We start from the raw sequence: 19,378 nt of genomic DNA on the forward strand, positions 1-19,378 counted from the left end.
AACACAGCGAAAAGCATACACACACTGCAAACAGACACAACATTGAAGCCAATGCACAGAGTAAACACAAACTGAAACACACAGACGTGGGGCCGGGGCTTTACCACAGTGGCGCCGGGGCAGGGCAGGCGGCAGCAGCAGCAGCTACTAATTAAGAGTGGTTGGCTGAACAGCTATAGTTAGGGCTAGAGCTGCAGGGCTGAGGAGAATAGGGCGACAGGTCTGACACGGTATCTGTGTGAGTATGTGTTACTAGCAGCCCGCGGCTATAGGCTAGGGCCCCAGTTTAAGTATTGCTGACTCAGATTCAACGCTGCCTGTCTGGCAGCAATACTGCTGGTACAGCTGGGGGGTGAGCAATTTGTTTTTCCTGTCTGTTATTCTCTCCCGTTTCCCTCTTATAGTGTTTTACCCTTTGTTTTTTGTGTGCCTTTCAGTTTCACTTCCTCTTTTCATTCCCCCCCTTTACTTTCAAGCCTATCATTTACTGTCTCTCCCTCTTTCCTCTCCGCTTCCACACACAGTCGATGTAATTCAATAAGCTTTATTGGCAGTGAATGCGTTAGTGGAGCAGAGGTGGGGATTACAGTGGGATCAAAATAGGAAATACATTTGCTTTTAATGGTGAGCGACTGATAAACACTTCCTCAACAGTTGTACTCCAAATAAACCCTTTCCCTGTCTCTCTTTCGATCTAACTCTGTATTTGTTGCCACTACTGGAAGTGCCGGTTCTGCTGCTTCAACTGTAGTGAATCAAACTTGTTGGGCAACTTTGGGAACCAACAGCTCCACTGGTTAAGTGCAACTTGCTGTGAAATGTAAACACACACCGATTTAGAGAAAGAAGACGACCTGAGATGTTCTCAACGTCAACAAACTCAAGTATGTTCGCCATCTCAAACAAGAAAAATCATTCAGTGTATAGATTTCTTAAGAAATATACACAAACTTCCATGTGCTGAACAAATCTGTTATAATGCACTTTTTATGGTATTCATTGTATTAAAATAATTGCCAACCATATTAACATACATTAAAGAGGTCCTTGTGACAGTGTAAGAGGCTTGGCCTAGGCCTTAGTTATTTAGCGTGCAGGCTAATCCTATTGTTGTTGTCTCTGGGGCATAAGTGGGGAGCTTGATGTTAAATCCTTGCTTTTGTCTCTTTGTGTCTCATTTGCAGCAATCGAAGGCCTAAAATAACAGCCCTTGACATCTAAGTGTTGACCAGTTTTGAAAGTGAAGTACCATCCTCATGCATACTATGAACAATTACTGAGGGTTATACTTTGAATATCACATCAAAGAAGCCTTACATGCCAGAGCATTTAACTGTGAGCTACCTATTGACTTGACTCAATGCCAATCGGCTGCATTCTCAGTATTTCTGAACAGCCACAAATGGAGAAGCGACATGGTTGACATTTGGATGCATCAAACCGTGGGAAGGTTAATGGTATGAGATCGGCAAGTTGCCATTCTTATGCACCAGTTCCTTTTCCGACTTCTCTTTCACAGGACTGCAGTTTACTGTTGTGTGGGCTACACACACACATACAAACAAACACTTGGTCCTTTGTGTTTGCAGTCAAAACAGAGTGTTATGGGAGAGTGTGTCAGTTTATTGCTTGTATGTTCCCCTCTCTGTGTGCCCTGATGTTTACCTCTGCAGAACAATGGACTGGCCTGGGAAAACCTGAGCACAAGAGGTCTGATATATGTGTGTGCATGAATGTTTCCAGCTTAGCATTGTAATAATTAATGCGTGATTCCTTCATAATAGTCTCCATGATATACAAAGCAAAGATTTGCACTTTTTAAACTACCATTAGGGTACTTTTCCCGTTTAGTTCCGTTAGTACCTCCTATTTTGCATTCACACCAAAAAGAGTACTTAGTGCCGGGAACTTTTACCCCCATTTTTAGTGCCTACTAGAGAGGTGGTACTATCCTGGGGAGAAAAAAGTACCAATTTCTATTGGCTGGGAAATTGCAAACCACGCCCCGTAAAACTCTGAAAAGTTTTGTGAAGCCGCCATTGTATTTGCTGGCATTATTAGCATTAGCCCCACGCACCAACGGAGAGAGAATAACTTATGGCAACACAAAAAAAAACATGGGAGCGGTGGAGAGATGAGGAGGTGTCGGCGTTCTGGCGATTTACTCGGAAGGCTTCATTAGAAGCTGATGAGAGTCCCAGCAGCTTCTAATGAAGCCAGTCCCCAACTCTGGGGACTTCCGGACGGGGACTTCGGGTGGCAGTATACGCCGTGAACTGGTTTGCGGCCTGCCAGTAAAACCAAAGCAGAAGAAGAAGAAGTGTCGTCAGCGGCTTCATTTGCGTCGTCTTCCCTCAGGGAACTTATTCCGGTGTGAACGCGATCTGTACTTAGTACCATGGGGGTACTAAGTGCTGGGTACTAAGTGCCAGGCACTAAGTACAGCAAAGTACTTGGTGTGAAAGCGGCTATTGTGGCATCTTTGAGCCATGTGAACAATTTGTGTTTTTTTTATCCTCTGGTCAAATATGTCTGTGGTGTTCAACATTTCGGCAACTCGGCCAAAGGGAGGTCTAAATGTGCTCGGTTCCTAAATAATCCGTCATTTCTATAAAATGAGTGTGTAGAAATAGAGCTTCTTGTTTACAATTTATTGACTTTTTCCGGCAGCACTGCCATTCATTCACCAAGCCAAGACATAATCTCTACTGCACCTTGCAGAATCATACTTTACAATCATATCTCTATATGTTCTTGGCTGCTGAATGTCATATAAAAGCACCAATAGTAACTGCCAAAAGATTACCAACTTGTCAGAAGAGGTTCATCATTATAGATGTTCACACAATTGATCAGCACTATTTTCAATATATATGCTTTTTGAAACGGCATGAATTTAATGTTATTTCATCTCTATATATGGCTTTTTTTCACTGTGCAACTAATGCACATGAGGATACCTATTCATAAAGATTTCCTATGGTTTGCATGTTTCAAAAAAGATCTAACTTATCAAACAACCAAATCAGCACAAACAAAGAAAACTCATTGTGTTTCATGATATGAGAAATTGTATCAAAAGAGTGTCAAAAAGCACAGCGTGTTATCATGAGTAAATGCTGTGTAGCTTTTCATTATGAGAGCTTGACACAGAGACAGGCAGACAGAGTGAGAACAGAGAGGCTTGCGCTGTGCCCATCCTCACTTTGGCCCTGTGCCAGGCCTGCTCCGACAGAGGAAGAAAGAGAAAGGGGGGGGTGTTGCGAGTGTGTGTGGATGTGTGTGAGGGGGCAAACATTCCCCTGGCAGGATCTCCGGGACCCGGCGGAGGGCAGGGTTCAGCCGGTGAAGGAGAGGCTGCGTGCCCGGCAGTCAATTAGCAGCTCAAATTTACACAACAAATGGAGCTCCCATGGTTTCTCTAGCGCTCGCACACGCGCGCACACACACCACTCATGAGTGTATCCACTCGGCGCTCATCAGCACACGCCGACGCAAGGTCAGAGAGACAGGGAGGGAGGCAGAGAAAGATAGAGTGAGAGCAGGAGGCCAGCTATCTGCTGGAGTGGTACTCAAAAAACTCATTGGCTGTATCAGAAGCACGAGCAAAGCCGCAGTAAGTAACCAAATATCTACTGCTGAATAGAACAGCTGTCAATCCGACATGAATCTCCTTTTATCCTTAGAAGATTTAACAGAAAATAAAATGGTAATTCTGGATTGATTGTTTAAGACAAAACCAGCTTAAGAAAATTTCACAACATTTTCCACGCACAAATGTTAACTGAATCTTCGTTTAACCCATGAAGTTGCAATGTCTTAAGCTAGGTCATTAGCTCCCTCCGCTAATCTTGATCAGAAAAGCCTTAAACTTTAAAAAATTGCTTTGTGTTAATGTGATGAATTGTGGTACTGTTGTTCTATTTTGCCGTTTGGCAGGATCAAATGCAAATTGTTTGAAAGTACCTCAGCAGGAAGAGCCAGCATCATCCATTGGAGCGTACCAAATGAATCCAAAACAAAAATGTACGTAGCGGGTTGTTAATTTAACTGAGCTGGCATCAGCCAAATATGAACTGTGTATACAATTAGACACAGTGTAAAGCTGATGTGAGGCTACACAACAGTAAACTAATAATCAGCTTGCTGGTAAAATGTTAAAGAAATAGGAAAGAAAAAGGAAAACCCTGGAGAGAGACAGTCAGGCAGAAGATACAGGGCAGGAGGAACAAACATCTCTTTCAAACATTTAGCTTCACCCACAACCCTTGTGGAAAAAACAAATGCCATGTCAGGGTGATGTGTGAACAGGAGCTAAAGTCAATACTGTTAACTCAATAAAGTTGATCAGGCAATACCCCTGTCAAGACCTGGCAAAATTCCCTTCAATCTTTCTTTCTTTCTTTCTTTGCAATAAGCGCATGAAGGAAAGATACAGATTTTCTAGACCAGGCGAGCAAAAGGCTCAATCCCACTTCCATGTAGATTGAGTGAACCAATCACAAGGGTGGTGACAGATTTTATTCTGCTAGCAACAGATGCTTAATTCAAAATCTTAGTCAAACACTTTTAGTTATACAAAGAAATCAGAGATCCACTGGCTCTGACATTGCAGTAGTTTAGGTCTTATGAATTGCTGTCAGTGTGAAAGGGTCAACATATGTTATCAGCTCCGGGTTTATGACTCTGCTGTCCAGAAATAGTCGTCTTTGAAAATGAAGGGTAAACGACTGTACACCTCAGTTAACTTTCTACAACCTGCCTATGGTACATATTGGCATCAACGTCCTACATCCGGGCTGTAAATGCCATTATTCCTTATACTTCTATCCATTTCTGACTTCTACAAAGTGGGACCTGTTGCCTTAACATTTCACAAGGTGACCAGAAAAATAAATCTTACGTTGGTTGGTTCGTCTGTTTTGTTGAATCTCCAGTGTAAATATGATTGTATTTGGATGCCATTCAAATGTAATAATAATATTAAGATCACAGAATGAAACAAGCTCTGCTAGGAAAGTGTGTATGAATCTGCAGCAGAGGACACTAGGTCTTGTATGAATGCATAAGAAATGTATTTTATCTTTATGTTAATTTGTGTAAACACCTGTTGCCCCTGTATACAATATATATATAAATAAATGATATATTGGATACTGAAGCCTAAGACAGGAGACAGAAGTTCAGGAGACAATTTGTCTCCCTGTACTTCCCCTGCTCCTCCCAACCATCTGTCATTCTCTGCAATTGACATTCAGGTGAGAACTGTCTTTTCTGCAGACGGTGTTTCTGCGAGTGTGTGTGAGTGTGTGTATGGCAGGGAGCTCGGCAGTTACAGTGGAAGCGGCCTGCCAAAGTTAATGGGAGAAAGACGTGCGACTCTATACTGCTGTTGATGAGGTCGTATGAGTTTTGGAGTGTGTGTACGTATCTCATCACCGGCGGGTCGGTTCACTAATGTGAGCGTCCCTCTGCCTATCCGCCCTCAAACCCACTCTATCCATTCATCTCCCTGCCTATACATCAATCTATCAGGGACAATTATTGGTGAAAAGAGACCAGTGGTAAGTGGATGAGAGGTGACCTGCGCCATACAGCAATCAAACCCCAACTCCTCTCTCTCTCTCTCTCTCTATCCCTGTCGCCCTCCCTTTCCCTCACCCTCCAGCTGTGCTCTGAATAGGCCCTTAAATCACTCGGCTCGGGTTCTTTGATTGGTTGACCTCTCTGCATGATTAAACAGCCATTTTCATCACGTCCTCCATAGGAGAGTGACAGAATGAGAAAGAGGGAGATAGGGGGAGAGACAGACACACTGATAAAAGGGGGTGAGCAAGCACGACCAAATGGGATCTCACCACGCTGATGATGACAGACATTTGGATCAGAGGAGGGGAAGACTGAACCTCCACTGAGTGCAAGCTGAGGTGATCACCACCTGAAGGTAAATCACACATTGTAGCTGGCAGACTGCAACTCTAATCACAAGGGACAATGACAACCGCACCTAAATCTATATGACAATAAATGGTTGACTTTGGCAAATATAGCGATAATCCTATTCATATATAAATACAATCAATATCATCTAGGGGGTTATAATGGTGGTTGGATTAGTTTGACTATTTACCTCTGCACTACGCTGCAGGCTTATTTGTTGGTCACGCTGCAGGCTTATTTGTTGGTCACATTTTTGTAAGGTGTCCGGTTGTCATTGATATTCTCAGTTTTATTAGATTTTAAAAATGTATAAATAATTTGTGAATAGCCATCAAAATGGTGGTAATTCGATAAATATGGTTTAAAGCAGTTACCCAGAGCAGTTGCAGTGAGTTAGCAGGAAGCATAAGGTAAAATATATGAAACAAGCTGTTTTCTGTTTTATTTCATTTTTGCATTGGGTCAGTTTTTTGTACTTCAGAGATTGTGATGCATCTACGTAAGCCAACAAGATATCACCAGGTCAAATTCATAATTGCAGAGACCAACAAGACCATAACACTAATTCCTTGAAATCACCAGACTAAAGAGTAAGGTAGTTTAATTTCCTCCTCTTCCGAGAAACCAAACTTTTCGTCCGATAAAATCGCCACCCCTTCTCACATCTGTTGGGCTTCTAAATAATAAAAGCTGTAAAGCTGGTGTGGTTGGGGTGGCACAAGCAACAGCAGCTGTTCCAATGCTGCGTTCACTCCTTAATTAAAGTTTGACTCAGTTTCTCTTGCATCTTTGTCATCAATGCATGCTCATTTTCTCCGCCCTGCCTTACAGACTAGAGCGTCTCTCTGAAACATTATTTCTTATTCTTTGGTGCGAGCTGCCTTGTTGCTGTTCTGACTTAGCTAGTGCTGCCAAGTTCCCTCCCTTCACTCCTCTGTTGTCTTCCTTCTTTTCCCTCAGCCTTTTTCTGGCCGAGGTGCAGGCTCTGGCATCATTTTGTTCAGATTTCTCCAATCCCGCCCTTTCACAAATCTAAAACGCTCGAGGCTTTTATGTTGATGCAGCTACAAGCAGACTGGAAGACGGGCTACTTTTGAAAATGCGTCTGTGCTGTGGCCAACTTTGACTGCAGCAGTGATTGCCGAGGGCAGGATGAGGTGTGTATGTTTCAGATAGATGTAACCTTTCTTGTCTTGATCTAAAATTAATCACTGGTTGTATGCCATTGTTCTAAAGCTACATTCCTTGTTGCCTCAAGTGCCGGTTGGACAAATACTATCTGTCATGTGTCAGAGGAGGCAGGGAGAGAGAGGTGGTTGCTTCACTAGGGGCCATGTCACGCTGCTCTCAAGAACCAAATTAGCTCACACTTAAGCCCCTGTCACACTGTCCCGAAATTGACACCCAATGGACACACGATAAAGGAAATGTTCAAATTCGGCTGTGATCGTAGCAACATCGGGCCATTCGTGAGGGCATCTTAAGCCATCGTATGACCGCCGGTGGAGTTTCTCAGGCTCCGGCAGCAACTTCGTGAGCGGCAACTTCATAAGGCACTCGTGAGCGCATCTTGTCAAATCGTGTCATCTTCGTGTTATCATCGGTGCCATCGGGCATTCGCCTTCACTCTGATCGGGGCGAATGCCCGATGGCCCCGATGATAACAAGATGCCCTCACGATGGCCTTACGAAGGGCACAATTAACACACGAATTCAACACGAAAATGAACCTTCGCGAGGTCCTTCGGCAATTTTTTGGCATGCCAAAGATTTTGCCACTGCTCACGAAGTTGCTGCCGGAGCCTGAGAAACTCCACCGGCGGTCATACGATGGCTTAAGATGCCCTCACGAATGGCCCGATGTTGCTACGATCACAGACGAATTTGAACATTTCCTTTATCGTGTTGTTTTATTGCACAACAAAATCATGTAAGCATATTATGTAAATAACCCAATTTGTGTTCTGTGAAACTAAAAAGGATATAATATATTATTTTGAAGGACAGTTGACAGGAAGTTGTTGTTGTTATGGAAACAACATTACGGAGAAAACGTAATATTTTCTACATATAAAGACGGATAAAGTAAAGAACAAAGTCTGAAGATATCAGTACAGTATCATAGTACTGTAACATAATTGTTTTTGGTACTTTCGTTGCAGTTGTATGTCTTAAATGTAATGTAAATGTTGCCTTCGTGTGTGGTTCGGGGCCATCTTCGTGCGAAATTCACAATTCCATATTCGTGTGTCCATCGGGTGTCAATTTCGGGACAGTGTGACAGGGGCTTTAGGAACATCAGAGAGCCAAGCCCCTCCACCAGAACAGTCGCATTCCTGAACATGCAATGGGAACCAAGGGAATCATGGATCTTGGTGAGACAGGGGTGGCAGGACGCTCCGAGGGAAAGAAAGGAAGCAGCTCCTCCCAGCTGCCATTCATCAGCACATCAGACCAGTCACAAGTTACACACCCCATTTCATTTGGAATGCGGTGGCCCGACAAGAGCTGAATGGTATCGCATTCCTTCGATGCTGGCTGCTTCGTCACATGCTCGGCTGCCTTAGACACACCAGAAAAGTCTAACAGCTGAGAGAACAGACTCGCTGGGGGAAACTAAAAAACCTGTCAGGAAACGACCAATGAGCAACACTTAGGACGCTCTTCGCTACCTCTCTTCTATTGAGCGTATTTCACGGCTCTTGGTAGAGGGAGAATAGGTCAGGGTCAAAGGTCACCAGGCACAACTAGAGCCACCATGAGACAGTAATGTGTAGTTCACACTCACCTAAATGCCCCTCCCCCATGACGCAGTGGTAGCTCAATGGTTCACCCAAAGCTGGGCGAAAAGCAACACGAGGGCCCTGGCAATAAAAGTTCTAAGGCCTCCCTCCATCTATAAAGCAGGGATCAGTGTAACCTTTGACCTCCCCATAACGCTACCCTCCTTTCAGTTTTGAGGCCTTCTCCTCCTGCTCTTCTTCTATTTCTGGTTACAATTGACACCCCCACCCCCCTTTGGCCGATCCTCCATTGTCTAGCCAGGAGGACTTATTCCCAGAGTGCCCCAGCTCTGCTTGCCTTTACTCTGCAGGGGGATCAGGAGGGAGAGACGACTTAAAAGCACCCCCGGGATGTCGTTGGAGTACGGAGGTAACCCAGGTCTGCTAGAAGAATTAGGCTGAGTAGCCACCAGTGTTCTACACAACATGCCGTCGAGTGGTTTTCTCCTTAACAAGCCAAGTAAGGGAGGAAAGGGAGGGAAACAGGTTTTATGGTCCTAGAGCACATGTTTCCACTGAAGGAGTATAGAGGGAAAACAACCGATCTTTCAGGAGCATCCCAAAACATTTGTCTAATCTTGTTGGATGTTTAGCAATGCCTTGAAGGTAAAGCTTTTAAACATGATTTCAGGCCATTTTGCATTGAGATGCATGAAATGTTATCATGAGCCTTCTAATGCCACTAACCTTTGCAACGTCTTTGCATTGATTTGCATGAGTTTGGTGTAGTATAACTGGGAAACTGTTGCACCTGTCAATAGAGAAAAGACAGTACATGTGTCTATGGTTGACCTGCTCTGCAATGGCACAATGCCAACACACAAAGGAGGCCAGGCTCGGCGGGCTACTCATCACTTCTCCCTCTTAACCCTTTGAGAAGAGCACAAAAGAGGGAGCTGACAAAGAGACAATGGAAAGAAAGGGGAGGTAGTAACGGAAGGTATTCTTTACTGCTTCAGCACTGTTTTAGGGGGAGTTTCAGACTTCAAACTTTAATTTTGCTCCACAATAAGCGTGGGATTTTGGATGCCAGAAGTCCTAAAAAATGTTCAGGGAAGAACATAACACTGAGATTAAGGGTTTGTTATTTCTGTTCCAGTTATAACTTGTTGGCTGTTATTTTTGTTAACACCGATCAGTTGATCAGGGATACAGTTTTAAACAAAGTAATACTTCTTTCACTCAGAGCTTAGAAACGTTTTGAACTTTGAATGAATGAATGTCCAACTTGGCCCTGCTGTGAAAAAGTGGCTGCTGAGAGTTTTAACGTGGGGAGGTGAGAGACTGGGAAGTGCTCCAAAGTGATTTAGGGCTAATGCTACTCAAAATCTACCCTTCTTCTTGCAGCTGAAGTGGGATCGCATACTGAATTTAAGATGGCTAACTGCTAGGGATGCACGATAATTATCAGCTATTAGGAATTATGAAGTCATCCCGATAAACCCGATACCAGTATTAATAGCCCCGATAATATATAATATATTTTTTGGGTAAAAAAATAGAAAAACATACTGCGGTGTGGGTGGATTGGGATGAGGGGCGCTTGTTTTTCACTGGGCTCCTCCCGTTTTGCCAGTACTGTGGTATTAGTGGTTTAGGAAGAGGGGAGTTTTTCACAAATCCAGCGCTCCCTAACTCATGCCTGGCTGTGACGTAAATGGTGTGCGGCCGTGAAGCCAGGACAGTAAACAAACATGTCGTCGGTGGTATGGGCGTTGGAGCTATGTGCAACTCCAGGCATATGCTCGAACCGGAGCTGCCTGGACGCTGCAATCATGTTGCGCACTATCCGTGCTGAGTGTGCTGACTTTTCGTACAATGTCCCACTGTCTGGCTTCCTACATAAAGTCAAGTGCTCGGCGCAGTTGTGGCGAAATGTCGCTCCTCTGTTTTCATTTAAACAGCTCCGTATATCCGTTAGCGCAGCTAGCTAGCACCAGATGCTAACAACAACAATGCAGGTAAGGTCTCTCTCTCGCTCGCTCGGGCCACACATACACACACACTCCCGGTCCTCCAGATGGCCAGTCGGTGCCTGCCGGTGAGCGTGGAAGTGTGGTCTGCCACAAGCGGGCGACAGGAGCGGGGCTGTCAGCATCAGCTTGTAGATGGTATTTTAAACTCGATGCGCTCTGAAATTACGGGGCGGCCGAGGAAAAAAAATACACATCGCGTTAAAATAATTAGTGGCGTAAATTTATTTTTATTATCGGTATCGGTCTTGAGAAGAAGGAAGTTATCGGTATCGGTTTCAAAAAACCAATATCGTGCATCCCTACTAACTGCCCATTATGTGTGCTGAAAAACCAAAATGTGTTTTTATGTGAAGTGTCTGCCTACGAAGACCTCACCAAACACACACACAACAAACTAGCCAGAAACAGCAACCCACATCTCGACAGGCACTCATGAAAAAAAAAATTGTGATAAACAAAATGAGCACTATCTCCATCTGGTAAAAACACATACAGGTGCTGACATCAGAGTGTGTGGTTTATTAGCCATGATGGAGCGTGTGCACACACACACAAGCTAGAGTGTGACTGAGGGAGCATAGAGAGAGTGAACCTTGCGTGTGGTGTCCAACATGCACACACTTTCCTAAGGTCCACCACCGCCTCGGGGGCGACAACACCACACTGCTGACCTCTCTGGAATAAGTCACCCTTCCTTCCACTAACATGGGGGTTGTTGTTGGCTACTTCACCACACAGCCATAGTAAAAAGGGGCCAGACAGGCAGCTAGCTGATTTATAGGCTAGCCCACAGGCCATGCTTTCCCTGGGCAAGTGGCTCTCTTCAAAGACCCGCCTTCTATTAGTCTTATTTACAGGGCAGGGAAGAATAGACCCCCTAAATTATTTAGGATTCCCCTTGGTAAATAAACCAGAAACCAGGAGGGTGTGTGTGCGTGAGAAAGGGGGAAAAGGGTGGAAGACAGGAATGAAGAAGTGGGAACTACAGACACAAGGAGGAAAAAATAAAAAGAAGCAAGCAATTATGAGTTGCTGCACCATTAACATTAATCACGACAATAAATGGCTATGTGCCTGTGTAAACTCTTCCCCGTTTCATCTCCTTCTCAGTGGATAGTGTTGCCTTACATTAAGCACAAGGAGTCCCCCTGCTCGCAAACACATTCACAAAGCATCCAGTAAACCATCGTCCTGCATATGTGCACACCGATACTGCTTATCGCAATGCAAATACATGCTCGCACACACACACACACACACACAGTGCGCTGTCTCCTTCTCTCACACAGTGGTTCTCATTAACAAGCCAAACATGCCTGAAGAGGCATACAGACTCTAGTGAGCACAGTAAACAACCAGTAGGCACCCCCATCTAAACTGAGACTATCTCAGCATCAGCAACACACACTTTCTGCCGATGATACCGACAGGCTGGGCCGGATGCAATATACTCACAGAGCTGCTTTTCTTCCGTTCTTTGCTCAGGGGGAACACACATTGGGTATGAGTGATGGCACTGACAACATCCAAACATTTTTAGGCGCTGCCTTATTCTGACACAGCAGAAAAGCAATACTGTACCGACACCATATCATGTACACCCACACTTCAATCAATGCAAACACTATAGACCTACTGTATGGTCATATATTGCACATTATTTTTAGATTTTTATGAAGATTGCTGAAGATGTGCCCAATAGATCCTGATAGATACCCAGATATTTTTTTAATTAAAAAACGAAAATAATGAGTCCTGTCTACAGCGCACCATTAAACAGCTGCCCATGGCTTCAAGGTAAATTAAATATGTAAGCAATCTGTGAATCTGCTTCCCCAGCACACAGTTCTTACTTATTAGTTAACAGGGATGTTTAAAGACTGACCTGAAATACACATGCAATAACAATAATACTTAGTAAACAATAATACAATACAACGATATTGGAAGACTAACTCTACAGAAAATAATTAAGAACTAGAGACCTTGCAATGAGATCACATCCAATATGATGCAATATTGTTCCAGGGTCATAAAGTTCCTACCTCACTACTTCCAGCACCCTGGAACCACACCCATCTGTACACTCCACCTTCATTTTGATCTCACCAACACATCCCAGTGTTTTCCATTCATTTGCTTAGACTGTGGCCCAAGAAAAATATTTCAAAGAAAGGAATATAAATCACATGGCAAAATATTCCGAACCTCTTCTGTGGTCGTTTCTGCTACAGTAAGTGTCTGCATTTGGCCACACACAAAGTGAAAACAAGCAGCTGGTTAAAAGAACACAAATTACACAGGAATGACCAGATAAACATAAAGTAGCCTACTCCATGCCACCCACCCTGCCAGCTGTGCCCCTTAAGCCCCGGACACACCAAGCCGATTTTGGCCGTCGATGGATGTCAGGCCGACGATGAGCGTCCTGTCGCCCTACTCAGATTGGTGTGTCCCGCCCCGTCGTGTCTTTTCGGCCGGGCAATCGGCCAAAGGCTGTCGGTCAAATAAATCACTCTGATTGGCTGTTCAGCTAGCGAATCAGTGCATGAGAAGCGAAACCGAAGTGAGGGACCAAAACAAACTATTAAGAAGGCAAATCTGAGATTTCATTTAACTCCAGCTCTCGACACAGGTTCGGGAAAGCCCCGTGAGCTTCTCGCTGTAGAGTGAAAATGCACCTCGCACGCACTATTTGTTGTTTGTTTATATCACGCAGTCTGTTCTTCTTCTCTCGGTGTATCACGCAGTCTGTCTTCCGGTTGTTGCCTCTTTTGAATGACAAATACACACTACAAACGCCTGCTGGTAGGGAGAGTTATTGCCACTCATGTATGCGCAGTTCGTACGTGCTTTGGCCGTTGGCTGAAGTCTTTGCGGTGTGTTCCAGTGCGACTGTTGGCCAAGACGCAGGAGACGTGAGGCGACACAACAGTCGGGTCCGTCTGTGTGAGTTCTTTGGTGTCAGCTTGGTGTGTCCCTACCTTTAGACTTAATAAAGAACACTACAGATGACAAGTATAGTTGTTGTCTTGTGTTACAGGAAGGAACTGTGACTTCCTGATCAATTGCAGGCCTCAGCTTTTCTTCACAGGAGGAAATGCAACAAGAGAAGACTTTTTTTTTTATGTCCACAGAAATCGAGGACCTGAGCTGCCTGTCTGAGTCAGGACAGAATGCTGACGAAAGCATTGGCATGCCGGGGAGGAAACCTCATATGCTGGGGCCGTAGCCACTAGCTGTGTTATGTGGTGGGATTTCTGCAGAAGGCCCATGGGTCAGAAGTGGTACCGCGATCAACACTGCATCGTGGACCTTCAGGCAGAACCATCAGGACGACTGTAACTCAATCTCAGTGGTGACGTGCCAGAGGACTGAGGGTCAAACATAAACCAATGACGATGTTTCTTTGGCTTGGATGAGAGCCCATTCCACAAATTATAAGATTGTTAAATGATTTTACAAGACAATAAATCAAATGCCCTGTTCCTGTCAATAAAACGAAGTGCCCTACTTAAGTCAATCACGGTTTTACATGTCAACCGAACTAATCAACAACTCTTTGAACAAGAAGGAGAACATGTTAATTTGGTTCCCCTACAGGCGGCACAGACTACAGTGGAGTTTATTTTCAATTTGCAGCCAGATTAGCAGGCATGTTTTTGATACTGTCAGAGCGGCAGAGATTTTTTTTCTATTCCAAGTCGTTTTGAGTGAGTGGCCTTTTTAGTGCCTGCTTCAAAAAGCATCCCCCCGTACCCGAGCAGCTGTCACTTTCAGCAGGCACTGTGGAGGATGGAAGCGGGGGAGGGGTCCTTTGAAGGAATGGTTAAAAGTGGGCGATAAAAATAAACTGGGAGAGAGGAGAAAATTAATTATACATAACAGACAGTTCACTCGGATGAGCACGGCGGAGACAGAGAAACTGAGGCTGCTTCCTTTAAAGAAAAGAAAAAGCCATTTTCTGCTCTGCCACCAATGTGGTCATACTTATTTGGCTACATCGTGAAGGGAGGGATGCAACAAGAAATCGTTGAAAGAAGGTCAAGGCATCAAACAATTAGGACATGGCTTTCATTTCAAATTCTCCACACTAGCGCTCATTTCATGCCTCCGCTCTAATTCAGGCAGTTTTCTGAGTACACCAAAAAGAAAACTGCCAACCCTGAACACATTCTTAAAAACTGTGATGAAGCTCGCAGATAGCCCAGTCCGCCTTTAAATTCCCGTCTGATTGGCACTGATGAGGGTTTATGCTGCTGGCTCACCTGCAAGCTCACCTCGATATGATTCGTAATGCACCAGCACTTTGCAGTTCAACACCGCCCACCGACTCTCAATCCCAGCGTCTTATTCGGGCCAAATGGAGGTCATTCCTATTTGAGCAGTCAGTCAAGACAGGCCCGCCAGGTATTGGCGAGAGAGTTTATTACATATTAAGGCTTGTCGGCTAGAGAGGTGTTAGCACTATGAGGGGTGTGTGTGTGTGTGTGTGTGTGTGTGTGTGTGTGTGTGTGTGTGTGTGTGTGTGTGTGTGTGTGTGTGTGAGACAGGCCCTTCGGGTAGTGCCCTGCCGGTCCCTCTTTAGTGCGTTTTAATATTGCTGCTGCTGTGTGGCTCCTAGCCTCAGGGCGCCAAACAAACCCCAGAAAGACCCAGTAAAAACACTCAAAGAGAGAGAGAGAGAGAGAGAGAGAGAGAGAGAGAGAGAGAGAGAGAGAGAGAGAGAGAGAGAGAGAGAGAGAGAGAGAGAGAGAGGACAGGGACAGGCTCCAAGAGGGAGGGAGAGGGCACAACACGGAGGATGCGAGTAAAGAAAAAGAGGAAGGAAGTCAAAATCAAAACAGACTGAGTTGAGCAAAAGGCAGAGGAACACGGACGGAATAATACACGCTCAGTCTGAGCAGAGCGCCAGCAACGCGGCTAACCTCTTTAGCAGGAGTGACACAAATGAAAACTTATGTAATAAAAACACGCCATCTCCACCGGCTATGATATGAAAGCAGATATTGCATTACAGCGCTGCCTTGCCAGGGAAGCCCTCGATCACACATGGGGAGAGAACTTTAGACCATGGCATACCCAACACTTCCGAAATAACCCCTGTATCCGTTTGAAAAGGGATCCTTTTTCCGTTGCATTATGCTTCTTCATGCACTGAGACAAGGCGAGACTCCCACAGAGATTTACTTTAGAACTTAAAGAAACAGAAAATGGGACTTTAAGATGGCTGGGGATGCTGGACAGAGGGAGAGGATGATGATAATGGAAGAGTCTTACATGTGGATGGTCTCAGGGAGGAGAGAACAAGCATACAAAAAAAGTGTATGGGGAGAGGAAGGGAGAGTGTTGAGACAGGTCGGAGAAATGAAAGTAAGAATAAGGCGGAGCGAGAGGTGTGGGGGAGGCTGGAGGTAGAGGGGGAGAGAGGAAAGAAAGCCTGAGTGGCAGCATAAGTCTGGAGGCAGGAAAGCGGCAGAGGAGTAGGCAGAGAGAGATGGCGAGAAGAGGAAATGCCTAAACATGAGGCTGTCACACTGGTTTGAAATGTCGAGCAGTCAGGGAAGCTGGAAAAGGAGCTGGATTTTGCACTCTAGCAACACACACACAAAGACACAGCAAGCGTGAACACAGTCCATATATCGACTCGGGCATGAAAGCAATGCATCACCGTACGGCATACCCTGAAGAATACAGTTATACACTTAAAAGTCTGTTCATATATATATAAACAATTTCAATGACCCAGTGAAGTCGTTTTTCACTCTATCTGAGGAGGTCCCATGTGCGCATGTTGGAATTTAATTGAAATGTCCTCATTTAGTTCCCTTTATCTGAAATCCCTTATTGGACAAAACTTGTAGGGGCCAAGTTGAGATTCAGTTCTCACTTGAGCTCACAGCTCTTCTGTTTTGTCATCCATCTACAATCTAATTAGAGCTGGAATATGCCACTTGCTGAAAAGACCGGAGGAATGCGACGGGGGGCGAGCCACACAAAGGCCGGACCGGTGGGGTGCAAAGTGCACATGTCAGCTCGAATTCCAAAGTTTGGACATCGCAGATTTACCCTTCACGGCAGCAGCCAGAGCGGACAGGGCAGACTTTCAAAATGCATGACACTGCTGCTCTATTGTAGTGGCAGATCTGTATCATAATTAGGGAAGATTGAGGCAAATTGCTTGTAATTTTCTGGCTGGGTTGCCAGCTTTCATGTGAAATACCATGCAAGGTCAGAGTTTTGCCAAAAAAAAATTGTTTTCTGAAGAGCCCAACGGTATAAGGTGGGAGCTTTTGAAAAGCCATAAAGGGATATCTCACAGACTTCCAACTATTTTCCTATTTAAGTCCATTACAATGGTTGTTTGGACATGTCTCAACATGTACAAATATCCTAATGATAGAGAGTTCACCACTGATTAATCACATGAAGTTGTTTCTTTTTGAACAAGCAAACAAGAGTACTTTGTCATTTTACACGTATGTAAGCTAAATAAAACCTGATTACACAGTGTTTAGACAAAGAGAGGCATAGCTATGGTTGGTCACTGCTACCACTCCTTCTTGTCAGTCACACACTCGTGAAAAGTAAAGCTTGTTTTGAAGTTAGGTGCACCTCCTATGAGTGATTGGTGAGATGTCAGCCTGTCCGTGGTTGAATTATCTGAAACGACTGGGCACCACCTCTTAAACAAACACTCATGTCACACGGTTCAAATCTTGCATCATTTAAATGTGAATGCTGGTCACTGCATTTAACTGTCAATGAGAAGCTGCTGCTTGACTGAGCATGGTGGCTAAAATTGGGTCATGTCACTTATGATAAAGAGTTATCATGTTAGTCACAAAACGCCTGTGTCTTAGGTGGTGTGACACGAGATAACTAAACCAACCAGTACCACTAGGATATTAATTATGATGTCTTACTAAAATGCAGAGTAGGACTCTTACTTTAATATAAATGAACATTGCAGTGTTTTGTGTGTGTTAAAGGCTCTAGTCTGGCCCCACTCCCTTTAATTTCCTCCCAATAAAAAAGGTTAAAATTATGTCTAAGCCCTTGCTCATCTAATATGATTCATGAATACATGTTTAGAAAGGGCTGTAAATGAATTCACGTGGCGCGCGGGGTCGGGGTGGGTAGTCTAATTTGGTTAACCGGGATTTGATTAAAAAATAGAAGTGAGGAGAATCCGATAGAGAGCAATGAGAGCGTTTTCAATAGCTGACAACCAATGCGCACTCCACACACCCACAGCCAGCCTCACCACTCCATCCCTGCTCAAAAGGGGAATTCAATTGCTGTCGTATAACAAAGCTTACAAATTGCCTCTCATTTCGTTAGCAGATTAACGCTCTTTTCACACAACACCAACACAATTTCTAATTATTTCAAAGCTAATAGGTGAATCGATTTTGTTTTTCTCTAAACCAAGCACCACGTCCCCCTGGAGAAATCCAACACAACTCCTCCCTTAGGTCCATTTAGGAAAAGCTAGGGCAGGAAACAGAAAAATGTGGAGAAAAATCAGTAAACAAGCATGAAAGCAAATGTTTAATCTCACAGCCTCTTGTAGTCTCCCCGGACTATTTATCCAGGCGACAGTAAAGTGTCAGCTGTGTGAATACCTGTAATTATGTATGGTGGTGGAGGCATTCCTCCTCTGAGGCTATGCAACAGCCAGATAAGCCCGCTAGCTACTCCGTGTCAACAAACACTCGTCCCGGAGGTTTCTTTTATTACGAGAGTCCACATATTACTGCAGGACGAAGCTTTTCCATAGCAGAAAAGTCTGTTTTTACTGCAGCCAACGCACTCCAAGGAGCCAGAAACTCACCTCACACTGCACCAAACGCGAGGTTACGCGCAAAAAAACACAAACATTTCCTTAGTTTCAAGTGCTTAGTGCTTAGGACAAGATAATTCAAAAAATAAAGGACAAATTAATAAAGTTAGAAAGCTTAAACCTCGTTCGGCTCCCAAATATATCCGCAGTTTAACAGTTTGGTGTGGATAAATCCGAATGGTGGTCACACCGGGGCACACATACAGCACACTGCTAACACAAACACGAGTCTACACACACCTAAATAACTGCTTATTACAGATACTCTGCAAATACATATCATGTGTTTTTTCACGCCTAGGTTTGGTACGAGCCTTCAGCTCCTCAAACTCGTGGAGAAACCAGACTCCATGACGGGAGAAGCGGGGGAAACAACGACAAACTCACCGCACGGAGCAATGTGGCGAGAAAAAAAAAACATGTAACCTAAATATTTCCACCGGCTCCAGCAAATCCTGCTCTTTCCACACTAGAATATAAGACGTGCACCGGAGTTTTCACGGTACTTACAGGTTCAAGTGATCCGAAGGTTAGATATCCTCGCCATGGTTTTAAATTCCAAAACTTGGGGACATTCCTCTCTGGTGTCGGAGGTGCTCTCTCTCCGGCGGCTTCCGTGCGTGTGAATGGAGAGCACAGGAGAGGAATGCACTCCGGCTGCGAGAGGAGGAAGGAGGGAGGGAGGGAGGGAGGGAGGCTGCGGTACCGTGCCGAGCCCATAGAGGGCGCCCGGGGCCGAGTCCTGCTGTGACGGGAACGTGTTCATATCTCACACGGTGATACAATTATCACTGATATACAATTTCATGACCGTATTTTTGCCATTGTTAACT

The 19,378-nt window shown here is 44.6% G+C and overlaps 1 protein-coding gene across 2 annotated transcripts in view; it reads right to left on the reverse strand.

The window, feature by feature from the left end:
* Window positions 1–19,174, reverse strand: part of LOC117533414 (plexin-A1-like) — a 191,590-nt gene extending 172,416 nt beyond the window's left edge. For both annotated transcript variants that reach the window (XM_034197132.1, XM_034197131.1), the window contains exon 1: window positions 19,056–19,174. The gene's annotated coding sequence lies outside the window, so the exon portion shown is untranslated. The remainder of the gene's footprint in view (window positions 1–19,055) is intronic.
* Between the last annotated feature and the right edge of the window lie 204 nt (window positions 19,175–19,378).

This window comes from Gymnodraco acuticeps, unplaced genomic scaffold (assembly GCF_902827175.1).
Source record: "Gymnodraco acuticeps unplaced genomic scaffold, fGymAcu1.1, whole genome shotgun sequence".
In the NCBI taxonomy this organism is placed as follows: domain Eukaryota; kingdom Metazoa; phylum Chordata; class Actinopteri; order Perciformes; family Bathydraconidae; genus Gymnodraco; species Gymnodraco acuticeps.